This window comes from Eleutherodactylus coqui, chromosome 4, assembly GCF_035609145.1.
Source record: "Eleutherodactylus coqui strain aEleCoq1 chromosome 4, aEleCoq1.hap1, whole genome shotgun sequence".
Lineage (NCBI taxonomy): Eukaryota > Metazoa > Chordata > Amphibia > Anura > Eleutherodactylidae > Eleutherodactylus > Eleutherodactylus coqui.
Genome location: NC_089840.1, coordinates 214,833,007 through 214,852,637, shown reverse-complemented (window position 1 = coordinate 214,852,637; position 19,631 = coordinate 214,833,007). Strand labels below are relative to the sequence as shown.

General features: G+C 44.0%; 1 protein-coding gene across 1 annotated transcript in view; it reads right to left on the bottom strand.

The window, feature by feature from the left end:
* The window catches only part of SLC16A12 (solute carrier family 16 member 12), a 73,609-nt gene extending 55,419 nt beyond the window's left edge, over positions 1–18,190 (bottom strand). Inside the window, exon 1 of the mRNA XM_066598791.1 lies at positions 17,925–18,190. The gene's annotated coding sequence lies outside the window, so the exon portion shown is untranslated. The remainder of the gene's footprint in view (positions 1–17,924) is intronic.
* Positions 18,191–19,631: the final 1,441 nt, after the last annotated feature.

Here is a 19,631-nt window from a genome sequence, read left to right as displayed (position 1 = left end):
TTACCTCAGCTGTGATGGGCAATGTAATGGGATATATTTATGTACCGCCGGTGGCTTCCTGGCACCCACCCATGTTGTCGGTCCACACGGAGTTGTAACTGCATGTGTCCACTTCTAAAGAACCCCAGTCTGACTGGGGCATGCAGTGTGGGCCGAAGCCCACCTGCATTTAACATGACATTACATCAGCTGTGCTGGGCACTGCAATGGGATATATTTATGTACCGCCGGTGGGTTCCAGGGAGCCACCCATGCTGTGGGTGCACACGGAATTCCCATTGCGGAGTTGTACCTGCCTGTGACTATTTATAAAAAACCGCAGTCTGACTGGGGCATGCAGACACGTTAACAGAATGAATAGTGTGTGGCACATAGGTTCCCCATTGCTATGCCCACGTATGCAGCTCCTGATGGCGGTGGCACAGGATTATATTTCTCATTGCTTCTGTACAGCATTGTGGGCTATCGCCCTGCCCCTTTTAAAGAGGGTCGCTGCCTAGCCGTGCCAACCCTCTGCAGTGTGTGCCTGCGGTTCCTCCTCATGGCAGACGCACTTATAAATAGACATGAGGGTGGTGTGGCATGAGGGCAGCTGAAGGCTGTGCAGGGACAATTTGGTGTGCGCTGTGGACACTGGGTCGTGCAGGGGGGGGGGGTTGGGCAGCATGTAACCCAGGAGAAGTGGCAGCGGAGTGTCATGCAGGCAGTGATTGTGCTTTGTTGGAGGTAGTGTGGTGCTTAGCTAAGGTATGCATTGCTAATGAGGGTTTTTCAGAAGTAAAAATTGTTGGGAGGGGGGGGGCCCACTCTTGCCGCTATTGTGGCTTACTAGTGGGACCTGGGAACTTGAGATGCAGCCCAACCTGTAGCCCCTCGCCTGCCCTATCCGTTTCTGTGTCGTTCCCATCACTTTCTTGAATTGCCCAGATTTTCACAAATGGAAACCTTAGCGAGCATCGGCGATATACAAAAATGCTCGGGTCGCCCATTGACTTCAATGGGGTTCGTTACTCAAAACGAACCCTCGAGCATCGCAAAAATTTCGTCCCGAGTAACGAGCACCCGAGCATTTTAGTGCTCGCTCATCTCTAGTGCTTTCCTTAAGGAGACAACAGTGCTTCTGACCTATGTCATAGGCCCCTCACAGACTAAGCCAGAAGCCTGCTGCACACTGATGAGGGGTAATCACCCTACAACAGTCTGTCTGTGCATGGTTTTCTGGCTTAGTTTCTTATTATCAATCAATGATAAGAATTATAAAGTCACTTTGATCTGAGAGAATGCTGCCATCCAATAGATGGCGCTATAGAGGTATTTTTCCATCTTTCTTATTTGACCAATGTCTGTGACCTGCTTCACCTTCATCACATTTTGCAATCGCAAAAATAAAACTTAAAGGGGTTCTCTCACTTCTAACTTTTTTCAGACAGCTCCTTACATTATGCAGTGGCCCAAGTTGGTACTGCAAGCCGAGTCCAATTCACTTCAATAGGACTCAGCCTGCAGTACCAATTTAGACCACTGTACAATGTAATGAGCTGTTCGAAAACAGCTGAAGCGGGAGAACCCCATTAAATAAAAAGGAGAAACAATTGATCAAGCGATCATTAAACAGAGTTATCCACTTTTTAGACAAAAAATGTTGAAGATGCCCAAAAACAATTAACATCGTAACCGCAATGATCACTCACTCAACAGTCCTCTTGGGCTGTACAAACTATAGAGCCTGTAGACAGCTATATCCGTCAGTCTCATAGAGTTTGAAGGAGCAGCAGCATATATGCTGCACTGCCACTCTATTCAGTTGGGGATATGGGACCCCGTTCTCTCTTGATCAGTGGGGGTCCTAGCAGTCAGATATTCACAAATCACACACTTGTAACCTATCCTGTGGATAGGTGAAAAGTTTTAACTCTGGGAATAACTTTTTAAGTCTCTTATATAACTAGGATTGTGGGTAAGGGTGGGCGATGGAGGCATTTTGCTGTTGCTGTGATGGAAGCTCTGTCTGGTAATGGTTCTTTACCAAATGGTGAGAACTCTTACCTGTTTAACCCCTTTGCTCTCTGCCCTCCAGTGCTGGGGGATGTATGAAGCAGGCCAGGAAGCCGAGCCCGCTCCATACCCAGCAGGTGACAGCTGTATTAAAGAGCTAATGCCCACTATCAACAGTAACAATCTGTGCTAGCACCAGTCGCTGCTGTTTAACTCCTTAGAAGTCGGGCAGGTGCTGATGGTTGCATGGCAGACTGGGACCTAGTGAAGGCCCTGCCATGAAATCAAGCCTATTAAAGGGGTTGTCCCGCGCCGAAACGGGTTTTTTTTTTTTTCAATAGCCCCCCCTTTCGGCGCGAGACAAACCCGATGCAGGGGTTAAAAAAGAAAACCGGGAAGTGCTTACCTGAATCCCCGCGCTCCGGTGACTTCTTACTTACCTGGTGAAGATGGCCGCCGGGATCTTCATGCTCGGTGGACCGCAGGTCTTCTGTGCGGTCCATTGCCGATTCCAGCCTCCTGATTGGCTGGAATCGGCACGTGCCGGGGCGGAGCTACAAGGAGCAGCTCTCCGGCACGAGCGGCCCCATTCAGAAAAGAAGAAGACCGGACTGCGCAAGCGCGTCTAATCGGGCGATTAGACGCTGAAAATTAGACGGCACCATGGAGACGAGGACGCTAGCAACGGAACAGGTAAGTGAATAACTTCTGTATGGCTCATAATTAATGGACAATGTACATTACAAAGTGCATTAATATGGCCATACAGAAGTGTATACCCCCACTTTGTTTCGCGGGACAACCCCTTTAAGCCCTGCCTGATTGAGCATTATCAAAGCCCTTTCAGTCCTTATCTCTACTCTCCTGCACTTTTTATCAGCTAATTTATGACCAGAACAAAAATAAGCTTTGGTGGTCATGAATTAGTTGATAAGAATGTTCAGGGAAGGAGAGAGAATAGTAAAACTCAACTCAGTACAGGCTCACTGTCTGATATGCTTTTAAGATTTGGACTGCAGTTTCTATATACAGAGATATGCAGAAGTTGCAGAAGACAAACTGTGCAAAATTATTAATCAATCTCTATTGCGAAGATGGCTGCTAGCCAAAAATACATATATTTAGGCAAAAAAATAAACCGTCCCCAAAAGGTGTCCAGAGCTTCTACGTTTTCTGTATGTAATATGCAGTATATGAAGAAGTCACTTCTCTTCTTACTAAGGGCAAAACACTTTAAAACTGGAAGTGAGAGAAGAATTTCCAATGCTGCCTTAAGCAAATAATGTGAATAGTCTGAAAAGCTGTGACACATTACTGTAATCCACCATATCTCCGTCCTAACATAATTAATTAACTTCCAAATTAAGAACATGCAAGGAAACGAAACTGAGTCATGAGGGGAGACACCACATAGAGAGACATCACATGTCTCAATCCTTTTACTTCACATATAATGTAGAAAATAAGCAAGAAGTCACCAAAGATGGGAGAAAAAGTAACCAAGGATATACTGTAAGTACTGTTTCACTTGAACCACTTCAGGACCGCCGAATGACTATAAGTGTCCTCCGGTCGTAAAGTGTGTATGTAGTAAGCTTGGGAGCAGAGTTCACTCCGTACTTGGCGGCTATCCACTTTTAATATTTCACAGGCGCCGATAACTGCTAAATCTGATCGCGGCAGTTAACTGTTGCACAAAGATGACTGCATGTCTAAACAGTCATCAGGAAGGGGGCGGATCCCTTCCTGCACCCCATCGGAATCCCCTAATGCATGATCAGAGTGTGTTGATGGGTTAGTGTGGAAGCCTGAGTCTATTAAAGGTGCCACGGGCTGCAACACATAAATGACTATGAAACGCTGCCGAAGACAGAGCATGAAAGGCAACATTAAAAAATTTCTATATCCTGCAATACTGAAGTACTGCAGTATATAGTACATTTGAACAAATAATTGCAAGTTCAATTCTCCTTTAGGGACTAAATAGGGTGGTTATGTGAGCGGTTGTTCATCAGTACTTTGCACCTGTTATAAACTCCTCCATTTAGCAGTTAGGCTCCCTGTCCACGGTCGAGGCGGAATATCGCTAGCGATATTCCGCCGCGGGGAAGGAGGGTGGAACACTGACAGGTTTCCGAGATAAGCCTATCTAATAGATAGGCTCACTGTGGAGAATCGCGGCAATCGCAGCATGCCGCGATTTAAATCCCGGAAGCGGATTCAAATCTAAATCCCGAGAGCTATGATTCTCCGCTCATGGGCGTCAGTGCTCCGCTTTCCATAGTAACCCTAAGGAAAGCTTTACAAAGCGTGATCCGCAGGCAATTTATCACAAGCGGATCATCGCCCGTAGACAGGCAGCCTTAGTCTATCTGCATCTCATGGGAGGTGGTGAGCTTGCCTTCCTATCCATGTCCTATTAGTACTTTGGTAAGTAAATATGGTCATACTTTCATTAATTTCTTTGCAATTCTCCTGTAGGGACTAAATAAAAGTGTAAAAAATGATTTAAAAACATTTTTTTAACAGTTAAAAAAAATTTAAAGTTTAAAAAAAATGTTTTATTTTCCTATAAAAACTATGCAATTAAAAAAACACATATTTGGTATCACTGTGTACATAAAAGCCTGAACTATTAAACATCACAATATTTGTCCCATACAAAAAAGGAATGTCAGAATTGCAATTTTTGTGGGCATGGAGGCTCTAGTACCCCGTTGTACTGCCTCTAGCATTGATGGAAGATGTGATACAGGTGGGCATGGAGGCTCTAGTGCACTGTTGTACTGCCTCTAGCATCGATGGAAGATGTGATACAGGTGGGCATGGAGGCTCTAGTGCACTGTTGGGCTACTTTTAGCTTGGATACAAGATGTGATATGGGGGGCATGGAATCTCTAGTACCCTGTTGTACCACCTCTAGTTTGGATACAAGATGTGATATGGGGGGCATGGAATCTCTAGTACCCTGTTGTACCACCTCTAGCTTGAATACAGGATGTGATATGGGCAGACATGGAGGCTCTCGTACCCTTTTGGGCCGCCACTAGTTTGGATGCAAGATGTGATACAGGCGGGCATGGAGGCTCTTGTACCCTATTGTACCGTCTCTAGTTTGGATGCAAAATGTGATACAGGCGGGCATGGAGGCTCTAGTACCCTGTTGTACCACCTCTAGCTTGTATACAAGATGTGATATGGGTGGGCATGGAGGCTCTAGTACCCTGTTGTACCGCCTCTAGATTGGATACAATATGTGATACGGGTAGACATGGGGGCTCTAGTACCCTGTTGGGCCGCCACTACTTTGGATGCAAGATGTGATACGGGCTGGCATGGAGGCATACGGGTTCTGTATGGTATCCTGCAGTATATCGCTCCACATTTCCTGTAACTGAGCCTCTAGATCGTGCAAATTTATAGGCTGTCAAGGTTGGTGTCCCAGTCAGTCCCATACATGTTCTATTAGCGATAAATATAGGGACCGTGCAGCCATGGAAGTGTGACAATGTTGTGGGGACATACCTGTGACCCCCATGTGTGTGCGGCCGAGCATTATCCTGCTGGAAAATGCCTCTTGGAAGCCGCCATGAGAGGAACACATGTGGCTGCAGGACTTCCTGAACATATCGCTGAGCGGTTATTGTCCCTTGTACCACTATTAGGGGTGACCGACTGTCGAACGTGATGGGTCCCGTCCCCCCCTAGACCATCACACCAGCAGTGGGGGCAATGTGCCGCTCCACAGCAAAGGCAGGATTAAGGCATTCACCACTAACACAGCGTATTAGCACATGAACAAGGTTTGAAGAAGAGCATAATCAGCGTGTTGCGCGTATCTGCGCATATTACTGTAATTTTTGTGCATTTAAGGCCAGTTCACACACACACGTGACACTCCCTTTCCGTGGCATTTAATAGCTATGGAAGCCAAATAAGGTCCAGCTGTCTTCTTTTTCCTGCAGTTTGTGCAGTGTCACATCCTTCCCCTTGCATATTTTCGCACTCCCATAGACGTCTATGGCAATTTTGCTGCACAAAACACAGGCAAATAGAGCATGAATTATTTTTTAATGTGCGCATACAAAATGTGCTCGCAAAACAAGGGTGACCCCATTGAAATCAATAGCTTCTATTCTCTGTGTCTAGCACGCAAATACCTGCGCCAACATGGCCGTGTGACGTTGCCTTGTGGTTAACACAGAGGGGAATATATGTCTAGCAGAGTTTAAAAAGCTGGCGAAGGGGAAGTGATTCCCCTCATTCAGGCGCAACTACTCACCGTACCGCCGAGCGTAAATGTGCCCACACTCGTCTGAATCCACCCTCAGCCCTAATACTTGGGACAAATACGCCCATGTGAGTGCGCCCATAGTCTCATCTTATAATTGCACACCTGAGTGACCCTAATCCAAAAATTGGATATTAACAGTTTGGATAAAAGCTTCATGTCTGGACCCGCCAAGTCTGTCATCTCCTGATTCACAAGATGAGTAAGCGTTACACAAGAGGATTGTTCTTCACTAGGGCTCGGCTCAGTACATGCTTGCTAGCAAGTGACGTGGCATTTCGGAGATATTGGTAGGATTCAGAGGAGGTCATGGGCATCATATCAAAAGGATGATTTGGAAACTCTTAAATCCTGCTTTGCAACCATAAGGGTAAATACATAGATAGTACTGTTGCATGGAGAATCTGCAATGGATTGCAGCACAACACATGTGGATGAGCCTCCATAACAAATCTTATGTATTTACTACCGGGGTATGAAACATTTTCTGCACGGAAATTGACATCAGGTGTGGAGTCTTAAATTCATAGTAGTTAATGACTGATTTGGAGCGGACACAGATTTGCTGCAGATATTCCCCATTGAATTCAATGGGAAGCAAGAAATCTGCAGGTAAACCCTATTGCTACAGTTATTGCTGTGGATCATGCCTCTTAGCCACGTGCGATAGCGATATCGCTGCCATGTACACACGATGTGTAGCGTCAGTGATGCTTTTTTTCTTGGGAAAAATGTAGCATTGCGTCGCTGTTATCCGCGTTTTTCTCGTGCGGATTTTATAGCGAAAAAGTTTATAGAAGTTTTTAATGTTAAAATTGCATCGCACAAAAATTGCAAGTTCATGCGATGCGCTGCAATAAACAATGAGGCTCCATAGGAAAACATGGGCTACAAAACATTACAAATCGTGGCTGTATAGAGTATACCGCGATTTTAAATTCTCGCAATGTAGCAAGCTACAAAACATCGCTCGTGTCGAGGAACCCATAGGAAACCATGGGCTTCCCATATATGCAATTTGCAGCGATGTCGCATCACTACAAAACTGTTCGAAGTCCGCGTGAAACCAGCCTAAAATAACCTCTTTACTCAAAATGCTGCTTCTACGGATGCCGCAGCTACAGTGGAAAAGTGCGGTATTTAAAAAAAAAAAAAGACAATGTGAATGACCCCCGGAGGTCGTACATGACGTCATGGAGGACAAAGATGGTAAAAAAAATAGTTACAAAAATAAGTTGAACCCCTTCCCGCTCCAGGACGTACATTTACATCCTGGAGCATCGGGGTATGTATGCAGAGAGGTCACGGGGCGACCTCTCTGCATACAGCGCGGGCGTCAGCTGTTTACTACACCGGACATCCACGGGCAATAGCCGCGATCAGCCGTTCGTGGCTATTAACTCTTTAAATGCCGCTGTCAGCATTCTGACAGTGGCATTTAAAGCCCCCGAACAGCATTCGAGGGTCCCATACAGCCCCCCCCCCCGTGCGGTGAGATTGGGGGAGACGTGCAGGTGTCATGGCTGCCGGGGGCCTTCTGAAAGGTCCCAGGGCTGCCTTGAGAGACTGCCTATCAAGCCATCCCCGTGGGGTGGCTTGATAGACTGCCTGTCAGAATGCAGTATGACGTAATGCTATTGCATTACGTCATACTGCAGGGGCGATGAAAGTATCGCATATTGTAGTCTCCCACGGGGACTTTAAAGTAAAGTAAAAAAAAGAGCAATAAAGTTTTTTTTTAATTGTAAAAAAAAAAAGTAATAAAAGTTTAAATCACCCTCCTTTTGCCATTTCTATAATTAAAAAGTCTAAATCATAAAATAAAAATACATATTTGGTATCGCCGCGTCAGTAAAAGTCCGATCTATCAAAGTAGTGCATTATTTACCTCGCACGGTGAATGTCGTCCGAAAAAAAAAATAAAGACCGCTAGAAATGCACTTTTTCAGTCACCCTGTCTCCCAGAAAAAACGCAATAAAAAGCGATCAAAAAGTTGCATGTATTCCAAATTAGTACTAACGGAAACTACGGGACATTCTGCAAAAACTGAGCCATCGCTGAACTACGTTGACGGAAAAATTAAAAAGTTATCGCACGCACAAAATGACTGCAGAAAATAATTGAAAAAAATTAAATGTCTTTGAAAAAAAAAAGAGGAGTATAGTAAAAAAAAAAACTATACAAGTTTGGTATCGTTGTAATCGTACTGAACAATAGAGTAAAGTTATCATGTCGCTTTTGTTGCAGTTGGTGCGCCGTAGAAATAAGATGCACTGAAAGAAGTCAGAATGTCGTTTTTTTTTCATTTTACTCCACTTAGAATTTTTTAAAAGTTTTTCAGTACATTATATGATACATTAAATGGCACCATTGAAAAATACAACTCGTCCCACAAAAAACCTCAAACAGCAACGTTGATGGATAAATAAAGGAGTTATGATTTTTTTATGGGGGGGGGAGGGAAAAACGAAAAAAGGGAAAAAAGGGGCTGCGTCATGAAGAGGTTAAAAATAAAAATATATATATGAAAAAAACAATCCACTGCCGACGCCAACCTAAACCGTCGCCATATGCGCCCTGTGATCCGAAACGATCCAAATTAGATATCAAAACGTCCAAAATAAATCTATAGGGTGAATCACATGGCCATATTTTTCACAGACGTTTTTCAAAAACGCAGCGTAAACTATTTTTTGCGTATTCGCCTCAACATTTGTATTCTTTTCTCTTGGGCAAATGCGGATCAGTATTTACCTAATAGAATATAATAAAAGTATGCTGATAAATATGGATTAAAAATTGATGCAGACGGATATAATATCTCCTGAAACACGTCCGTAATATGGATCTGAATTACATATATTTTTTTATATGCTCATATGAAACCGGCCTAAAACAGAAAAAAACCTTAATATAAAGGGATCAGGAGGCGATATAGCATTAGCATGTACACCCCGCTCAGAGCGGTGGCTTTTCCATAAGATTCCATGCTACCTGGAATGACCTCTTTGGCGTGGAATAACTATCTGCTGTCCAGTTCCCAGGCTCTCTAGTGATAAATGATGGCCAATAATAATATTTGTTAACCCTTAGGGCTTATTTACACGGGCGAGCGCGATATCAGGCCGAGAAACTATTATTGCATGAATAAGCCCTTATGGTGCATTCGCACGACCGTACGCGTATATTGGTCCGGAAATATGCAGTGTATTCATGGGTTAAAATATGCTGAAACTTTGTGTTTCTGCCTTATGGCATTTTTTCCCACGCGTAAATATGTAACGTATTTGCGCACGTAATAAAAACACGCATTAAGAGCGGATTAAGACGAACGTATTTGCAGAGGCATTTCTGTACATGAAAATCTCGCCCGTATAATGCGACAAAGTGATGCTTTCAAATTCAATAGATTTTTTCATAAGAACGTGTTTTTCCACACAATCTTCGTCCGAGAAAAGAGAGGACCTGCCCTATCTTTGTCCGTGTTACGCAAAAAAAGCTGCCATAGACTTCTATGGCATGTCAAAAATAGGGAAGGGGTTACCCAGCGTACAACAGAGGGAAAAGAAGACAGCTTCTCCAATTAGGCATTTAATTGCCATTCTATTTCACAGGATGGTGTAACGTGCCAGAGCGCAGGAGTATGCAGATAACCGCGGGAAGACAGGCACCGCCTGATCTATGTTTTGACTCAGATTTCTCGTCCATTAATACTACATGTGCAATAAAAGATAGGACTTGCCCTATCTTTCTCAGGGCTTATTCAGATGGGCGTATATCAGTCGGGTTTTCACGCCTGGCCGATATATGCTGCCCCTCTGCAGGGGGAGGAGTGTACTGAACTCCCGTCCCCTCTCTGCCCCTCGCCACTGTTTGCAATGGGAGGGGCGGGGCAGAACTTAGGCCGCCTGCACACGGGCGGAAATCCCGCGGCGGGATTTCCTGTGGGATTTCCGCCACTGAAAGCCTGCATAGGAGTGCATTACAATACGCACTCCTATGCAGACGGCCACGGTTTGGCCGCGCGAAATCTTGCGCGGCAAACAAACCGCGGCATGTCCTATTTTTGTGCGGGGCTCGCAGAGCCTCACACAGAAACGTCACTCACCCGGCCGCCGGCTCCGGTCGGCGCATGCGCCGGCAGCCCGGCAGCCGGCACATGAAAGAGCGGGGGCCGCCGGGTGCAGGTGAGTACGCGCTCGTCTCTGCAGGCGCTCGGGTCGGGTCCCGCGGCGAGAAATCAATGGTTTCATAATTCTGCGTTTTCACTCACTCTCGCATCGCACAAAAATCGTGTCATTTTATCGCCAATGTGAGGGCGCCCTAAGGAAAAATGATTGTGGAAAACTCCTTCAATAATGAAAACTTGGAGTAGTTTTAACCCCTAATATCTGCTAAACCCACTTATTTCCAGCATGTTTTCCAGCTGTCAGTAAGCAGACACATTCATGTAAAATTAATGATTACTTGACTTACTGCGCAGATTTCAGCATCTACAAAGTCATGTGAATTTTGCAACACTCTGTAAATGAAACACTGGTTAAGTCAGGGAACATTTTTGCCATTATTGTAAAAGTTCTCATCCCATTTTGGCATATGTAGTGTTGAACAATGTGTACCTAATGATACGAGCTGAATGTTCAAGGCAGTGCAGAGTTTTTCAGGAAATGTGCATTGTGTAATTATTGGGTGACTAATTGCATGTGATAGTTGTGATAGTAGAAGGATGTCTGAAGGCAGGAAGCCGGCCAGATTCAGACAACTCTAGCCATTAGAATTAAAATGACATTTTTGTAATATGTATGTCAGACTGATGGATGGAAGGTCTGAACAGGAGTGTAGTGGAGAAATAGGCTGGAGTCAAGGCTGTCGGTACAGGTGCAGTAATGAGGTCCAGGCAAAATGTTAGGGCAAGAGTAGGCAATAATGACGTCCAGAGTACAGAGCCGAGGTCAGGGAGCACAGAAGTTAGAACAGTGAGGCAAGGGTCAGAAAGTGGGGCTTTATCATAAATGGCAGAATGAGACCAATTGCTTAGGCATCCACCCTAGGTTGGGGATGCCTAATATAGGCGGTGCAGGGACAGGATCAGAGAAGGAGTAGAGAGAGTGCATGAGAGTATTGTAACACGTCCATAATATGGATATGTAATACAGACATGCTGCAGATGAAATGTCATCCATATTACATCAGTATTTGATCTGGATTTACTTACATTGGGTTTATTTTCTATTGTGCAAGTATGAATCTTTTTTTTGCCCAACAGAAAATAACAGCAATGACTGTATAGACGATAACCTGTATCCTCCCCTCAGTCTCCTGCGCTCAGTACAATGTTCTGGAGCACAGGAGACAGTTTAGGTTCTATACAGACCTCCCGTCATCCAGCGACAGGAAGTGGGGCCACAGAGGAGAAACTCTCATACACACAGGATGGAATGGCTGCAGAATGTCTGCAGCGGACGTTCTGCAACAGATCTACAACTGAAAGTCTGCATCAAAACTTGCAACATTTGGTGCGGATTTTGACACAGTTTTAAAAGTGGATTTTGTAGCGAATTCTCCCTCTAATTGAAAAGAGGTGGATTTCACAGTGTATCAGGCTGATTCACACAAGTCACAAGTGTATATTGGCCACCGTTTTCACAGCCAGCCGATATACACTACCATCTGAGCTGTCTTCCCCCTTCCCTCACCGGCTCTCTGCCTCTCTCTTCCCCTCCAGCTGTTTGCAATGAGAGGAGGTGGAATGTGGCTGAGCTAAGCTCCACCCCCTCCCATTGCTGGCTGCAGACAAGGGGTGGGGAGGGGTGGGAGCTAAGCTCCACCCCAATCCTGCCACCTCCCATTGTAAACAACCGAAAGGGAGGAGAGAGGCAGAGAGCCAATGAGGGAGAGGGAAGGGGAAGACAGCTCAGATGGTAGCATATTTCGGCCGTCCGTGAAAACGGACGATATATACACACCTGTGAATAAACCATATCTATTGCAAAAACTGACATGCTGTGGATTTAAATTCCACATCGAATGTCAATTTCTGCACAGGTTTTTGCAGATTTTTTCTGCAGCATATAGACAAGATTTTGAAAATCTCATCCACTTGCTGGCTACTGTGAATGCTGCGGATTTTCTAACCAAAGGCTCCGCATGGAAAATCCACAGCAAATCCATACTCCTAGGCCACACAGGTACAGAGGGTGTAGAGAAATGGAAGGAAAAAAAGGTAGAACAACCCCAGTGGAGAGGAAACGGGAAAAAAAACTTTAAGTAGGGAGCTAAATTGCTGCCTCAAAATGACGTTATACCCAAAGGGTAAACATGTAGAACAACAGGTGAGGAGAAGGAAAAATGTATTTTCTGGAAGAGTGAATGTGGCGCAACCTTCAAATGTGATAACAATACTTGAGATTAGGTATTTTGCCAAAAATATCTCAGTTTATTATTAAAACCAGCTTCTATGCACGTTTTTGAGGTATGGGAACCTCTTCCTCAGCACTTGCTGGGGTTACACATCTAAAATGCAATATGTGTATCTGACACAGATTTCTTTTTGGCAAAATACCTAATCTCAAGTATTTTTACCATATTTGAAGGTCACATTCACCCTTCCAGAAAATACGTTTTCTCCCCCTCAGCAAAGGTACAGAGGGGACACAATTACTGTGTTTAATATGCAGATACCTGTTTATTGAAGACTAGCAGCATGCAGTCACCCATGGGGGGGTTGTGGTGTTACAAACTGCTCAGGGATGCCACATGGTCATCGTTGAAGAACAGCATTTGTATAAACTACTGTGTTTCCCCGAAAATAAGACAGTGTCATATTAATTTTTGTTCAAAAAGGTTTAACTTTTTTACATGTATAGCTGCCTGGACACTATTTAAAATGACTTTTTTAATTAACTGTTAGCAGGGCTTAATTTTGGAGTAGGGCTTATATTTCAAGCATCCTCAAAAAGCCTGAAAAATCATTTTGCATCCTCAAAAATTCTGGAAAATCATGCTATGTCTTAATTTCAGGGTATGTCTTATTTTCAGGGAAACAGGGTATATATGATGTAATGTATGATAACGGTGGTTTTACATCTGCGGTGGGGGTTTTGGTTTCCTTCTCCATTCGGTGAGCAGAAAAGGGGAATCCCTGAGGCCGAATTGCTCCGTCTTGGGACAAACCGAACAGCAGCAGACGGACCCCATTGACTATAATGGGGTCTATTCGCTCTCTGCTCAGCTTTATCCCTGCACAGTTTTTTCTTCCTGTGATTTGTGCCACATCCACAACGGAGTCTCCAACCTGAGTTTTTAATGCAGATATGAAACCGGCCTAAATTGTCTCTGTCCATATTATATCTGTATATGCTATAGACGCAATGTCCGAAAATATTATTTGATGGAAAGAGTAGTAGATGCTCGGAACAAACTTTCAGCAGATGTGGTGGGAAAATCAACAATAATGCATGTAAGCATGTCTGGAGGAAATAACATAAGGGCAGACTAGACGGAGCGTGTGGTTTGTCTCCCCCTCAATCTTCTATATTTCTACAAACATCAAAGACGGACCCTAATGACAAAGCAGATGGGTTTTCAGCCCTTGTTTTTGTGACTTCTTAGCACATTCCTCATAGGACACGCAGGGCCACCAAATGTTTCAGATGTACTTTTCCCAGCGTTACTCAGTGCTGCCACCTAGTGTACGTTCACACTGGTTATTACTTGTTTGCAAACGACCATGTGACAGAAATCGTCTAAGTACTGTCACTTGACGAGAGAAATCCACACATTTGGATCAATGTCAGCCAGAAAATTTGAGCTACATGAACCTAAATAGTTGGAATCTGTATTTTGTTATTGCAGCCTATTGGGCCGGCTTCACACGGCCATATTTGCACACCAGAAATTTGCATGCGTAATATGCAATGAATAGAATTATTGGGTAACGCAAATAAAAAAAAACACAGCATGCTATATTTTGCTGCGCATAAGTCAATGCGGCTGTGCAATTGCATATGGAATATGCTGGGAGATGGATGAAAAACTGCGTAATTGCGCACGAAAGAAAAGACATCTTCAATTTATTGCACTGATTAGCCATTTCAATGGCTGGGAGCATGGGGTCTTTTTTTGGCGCACGCAATGCATATACAGTAAAATATGCTGATGCGCGTGCAAAAAAAGCAATGTTCATTTCGCAAAAAATCCATCACTCATGCGTGCAAATGCGCACATGCTCATGTGACGCCGCTCCTAATGAAGGTTAAGTGGGCTATTTCCAATACAAGGACCATTAATGTAAAATCTACACTCTGCAGATAAACTAAATAAAGATAAGGTACAGTTCTAGAAAATTGTATAACAGCTGATAGAATAAGCTCATTCATTTAGTCTTCATTAGTTTAGGCTTCATTCCCATCTGTGTCGGAGCCTCCAGCACAGATCAAACACAAAATGCTAGACAAAAACAATGCCGCATGCTGCACTTGTTTGCCCATGAAAATGCCAGAGGGCTGGATTGGTATAGTCAATGGGATTCATCTGGCATGTTCCATTTTTTTAGTTCCCATGATGAAGCAGAAAACCGGAATGCCAAACACTGCTATGAATCCAGCCTTAGATGACAACATTTAGTGTTTGATATTACATGACATCACATGAGCGTAGGCGCTTTTGCGCACGCCCGAGCCCTGCATTTTTGCATTCTATGGGGACCTTTGGTGCGCAAAAATGCAGAAAAATAGAACACGCTCTATAGGGTTTTTTTGCATGACTGAAATGTGCGCATAGAATTCGGAAGTGTGCATGAATGCGTGGAAATCAATGGGTTCTGTTCTCTAGGTATTGAGTGCACAAACCTTGTGCATGCAAATTTGTTTGTGTGAAGCTGGGCTGAGACAGGATACACACTTCATTCATTCATTACATTGGGTGGGAGTATTTGAAACATTCTGCCCAGTATATACAGACTAAAGGCTCATTCACCCAGGGAGCTAGGCGCGCAAAAATCACTCACTTAGAAAACACGTGGCTATTAGACCCAATGGTTTCCTATGGGAGCGTTCAGATTCCCATAGGAAACCATTGGTTCTTATAGCTGAATGTTTTTGAAGCACGTGATTTTTGTGCGCCTAGCACCCCGTGTGAACGAGGCCTTATGCATCAGTATTCCTATACTGCTGTATGTCAGGCATGCACATCCGCTGAACAAAAACATATATCATGCGTTCTTTGCAAACAGTTGTATCGAGAAGTGTAGTCAACCATACTTTTCAATGCAGTTGTTGCAAAGGTATAGCCATGAATGAATTTTTGAGCCGATCGAGTCCCTATCTTATTTAGCATATTTTAAACCTTTCACACGGGACGCTGCTGCGTAAATTAAAAAAAAACACGCTGAAGCGATGGCAAGCAACGATCAGCAGAAATGTTCAGAATGGCATTACAATGCCTAACTAGGGCAGCTGTCTTATTTTCCCAGCATTGTATGCAGAATAACTCCCCCCCCCCCTCTCTTTTTTCCAGCTGCCATAGAAGTCTATGGGAGCTTACTGCGTATCACAGTCAGGGCTCTTTCACATGAGCGTATATCGGCGACCATTTTCACGACCGGCCAATATACGCTACCATCTCATGTATGATCACATGGCCATATTCCAACAGCGTAAAAGCCCCCATCTGGGCCAATATAGCGTTGAGCTTTCACACCAGGCCAAAAAGATAATCCTGGAACTATCATGCATTGGCTGCTGCATGAGCTCCTATGGGAGCCTATGTCAGTGGCCAGAGAAGGGAGGTGGGAGGGAGTTTAGCAGCGTGATTGCTAAACTTGCTCCCTCTTCTCTTCTCCTCTCTCCTCCCCTCTGGCTGTTTGCAATGGAAGGGTGCGGAGCTTAGCTTCCCCCCACCCCCTCCTATTGCTGGCTGTGGACAAGGGACGGTAAGGGGGCGTGTGCTTAGCTCCGCCCCATTCAGCCCGCTTCCACTGCAAATAGCTGGAGGAAAGGAGAGAGGAGGTGAACTAGCGAGGAGGAGGGAAGGGGAGGCAACGGCATTGCGGCCTCAGCGTATATATGTGCTGGGGGCCGTGCCATCTGAACGGGTGCACAAATGTTAGATTTCTGTGCCCATTCGCACACTTCTATGGCGCCGGCAGGCACCCCAGAAACTCCTATGTCCGTGTGAAAGAGATCTGAAAGATAGGGCAAGACCGTATAAAATATATGGCCGAAAAAGATCGAGTAAGTCTTATTTCTTCTCATGCAAATATTTTGCACAGAAAAAAACCACATTCATCTGTATAAAGCCATTGAAATCCAATGCTTCACATAGTCATGTTTTATGTGCAAGTTTTTTACACGCCAAAATGCCCACACAAATATGGTCGTCTAAGCCCTAAATCTGACTGGTGAGCGACTCATGCAGTTTAATCTACAGTACCCCGTTCATATAAAACATGGCTGGACTATTGCATAGAACAAACACTTGTATCTTTTGTGTTACCCCTACTTCCTCAAAGTTTGTAAACTCCTGCAGGTAGCCCCCCTTCCCACTCCTATTGTTCATATAGTTTATTTTGTACATTCCTGTTCCCTCTGACTCGTAAAGTGCTGCGGAATATGTTGGCGCTACATAACTAAAGAATATTGTTATTACTAGTAGTGCAGGCATATAATCCACTGCTTTATAGACACTGCCTCTCCCCAGCCCCAGGCCGTTACCTGATCTGCCCTCTACTGTTGGAACATTAAGATCAGCATTGCAAACATCTTTCCAGATGATGGCGAGGTCATGTAGACTAACACATAGGATAAGTAAATAACAAGCCAGAGAAAACAGAGAATACTGAGATAATAAAATGTAGCATTCCTATTATTCGCACAAACCTATTTTTTTGTGTGTCCTTATAAATGTAGGTTTAAAGTAAAATATGGTGAAAAACATTGTTTTGTGGGAAAGAACATACTATAATGAATATCAATTAGAGAGTTATATCCAAGATGAACGGACAGTTCTGAAATAAAACTTTTTAAGACTTTTTGAAAGAATGGCAAGGGGGGACATGATCGAAACTTTCCAATATATAAAGGGTGTAAAAACGGTCGAGGAAGGAAGTTTTTAATAAGAAAATGAACACTATAACAAAGGGGGACAATCTGAGGTTAGTTCGGGGAAAATCAGAAACAACATCAGGAGATATTATATTACTGAACCAGTAGTAGATGGTTGGAACAAACTTTCTGCAGACGCGGTTAGAAAATCAACAGTAAGTGAATATAAGCATGTCTGGGATGAACATAGGTCTATGCAAAGAGAAAGATACAAAGGGAATAATATAAGGACAGACTAGATAGACCCGAGGGTCTTCATCTGCTGCCAAGCTTTTGTTTCTATGTATAACACATTGGGAGACATTACCTGTAGCAAATATCCCGTCTATGAGAGATTGAGACAAAGTTGCAAAACTTTCTTAGACCAAAAAGTGACATCCAGAAGAACAATATCAACCTGCAACCACCCATTTCATACAATACTTTTCCCTTCTGGAAACATAGTTGCAAGGTAGACCCCAGCCGGCATACTCAGCTATACAGATTAAAGGAATTCCTGCCATAACTTCTGTAGATTAAACTGAGATCTGCTTACCATAGACTGAGTTCCAGGGTAGACAGCAGCAGCTTCAGCTCTATATATCCCTGTGTGTTATCTAAGTCCACACAGATCCAAAGAAAGTTTGCCAATCCTCCACATGTCAGCTCCTCGTCTCTCATCTCATGCGGAGCTACATGTATTTAAATTCAGGTGCCTGTATTCTAATGCTAAGTACTTTCTCTCCAGCCCCCTGAACTAATCTTGCCAATGCAACGCAATGGTGTCCCCGCTCATAATTCACTAGAATCAGGTTACATGATGTTTTTTTTTTTTCTTTTTCTTCAGTTTCCTAACTCCATCACATTTTCTTCCTCTACAAACCTGCTTGCCCTGTTCTTTGTCCTATGTGTCTGCTGCTTGGTAATAGGCAATCCATGGACTGTACATACATAGAAACTGGATTTATAGTACTTTTCTCTAAGGACTAAAGATTTTTAGAAAACAGAAACTAAACATTTCGAACAAGGGGCGCAATCTGAGATTAGTTGGGTGAAGATCAGGAGCAACGTCAATTGGAAATGCTTGGAACAAGCTTACAGCAGATGTGGTTGGAAAATCAACAGTAAATGAATTTAAAGGGGTTGTGCCATGAAAAGAAGATGATCTGTGGGGTTCTAAACACTAGGACATCCAACTATTATAAGAATGGAGATCCTGAAGGTCCCCAAATGAATGAGGTGGCAGTTGAGCATGTATGGTGCAGCTCAGTATATCTCAACTGGACTGACGGAGATAGCAGAGCAGTTGAACGCAGGCTTATCAAACAGTCCCATTCAAAAGGATAGAACAGTGTTGAGTATGTACAACCATTGCTTCATTCAAGGACCTTCGGGACCCTATTCTTGTGCTCACCAAGGGTCCCAAGAGTCAGACACCCAATGATCAACTAGTTATCCTCTCTAGGTGGGACAACTTCTTTAAACATACTGTATATCCTAAGATAAAAATTAAAAGGTAATGAATAATATAATGGCAGACAAGGTGGAGCACGGCTTTTCTTTCTGCTATCAGTCTTCAATGCTGCTATGGGTATTGTTACACAGGATGACTGTGGGGTCACTGAAGCTCGAACAACAGTCGAACCAACAACTATCACTCCTGTGCTATTACACAGGAGCAATAGTCGTTCAGTGAATGGAGGCAGAGCACGTCAGAGATCTCTTCCCACCACTTGCCTCCATTCGCTGTGAACAGGCAGTCATTCAAAGATGAATGAATGGCTGTTTATACTGTGTGAAAAGTCGTTCAATAGTTGTTTAGTTTCGGTGAGCTGAAATGAAGTGACTGATGACTAATGAACGATTTCTCGCTCAGTACCCTGTCGGGATGAGAGCTTTACTGTAGTAAATAGAGATGAGCGAGCACCAAAATGCTCGAGTGCTCGTTACTCGAGTCGAACTTTCAGTGATGCTCGAGAGTTCGTTTCGAGTAACGAACCCCATTGAAGTCAATGGGCGACTCGAGCATTTTTGTATATGACTTGTGCTCCGCTAAGGTTTTCATTTGTGAAAATCTTAGCAAATCACCAAAGTCATGTAAAAAACACAGAAATGGATAGGGCAGGCGAGGAGCAACATGCAGGGCTGCATTTCGGGCTCCGAGGTCTCACTATTAAGCCACAATAGTGGCAAGAGTGAGACCCCCCCCGCACTGTCAGCATAAAGATCGTTCTCCTCTGCCACAGCTGTAACAGCTGTGGCA